The sequence below is a fragment of the Stomoxys calcitrans genome, chromosome 2 (genome assembly GCF_963082655.1).
Source record: "Stomoxys calcitrans chromosome 2, idStoCalc2.1, whole genome shotgun sequence".
Lineage (NCBI taxonomy): Eukaryota > Metazoa > Arthropoda > Insecta > Diptera > Muscidae > Stomoxys > Stomoxys calcitrans.
In genome coordinates, this window is record NC_081553.1 from 210216561 (window position 1) to 210216916 (window position 356).

The following is a 356-nucleotide window of genomic DNA, read 5'->3' on the forward strand; positions in this document are numbered from 1 at the left end:
CGCGTATGCTGATGACTCTGCAATTGCGGTTAGAGGAAAGTTTCCCAGCACTCTACGAGATATACTTCAGGAAGCCCTACATTCAACAGCGAAGTGGGCTACCGTGGTCTGGGCGTAAATCCGTGCAAGAGAGAAATAGTTTTTTTCAGCAGGAGATACAAGTTACCTACAGTGACACCCGTCTCCTTGGGAGTAGAGAATGTTCCATTTACAGAAAGCGCAAAATACTTGAGTGTTTTGCTGGACAGGAAATTGAACTTCAAATCCCACATTTTGGAAAGCGCAAGAAAGGCACCTCTTGCTCCATACACCTGCAAGAGAGCCATAGGCAAAAGTTGGGGGATTAGAGCTCATGT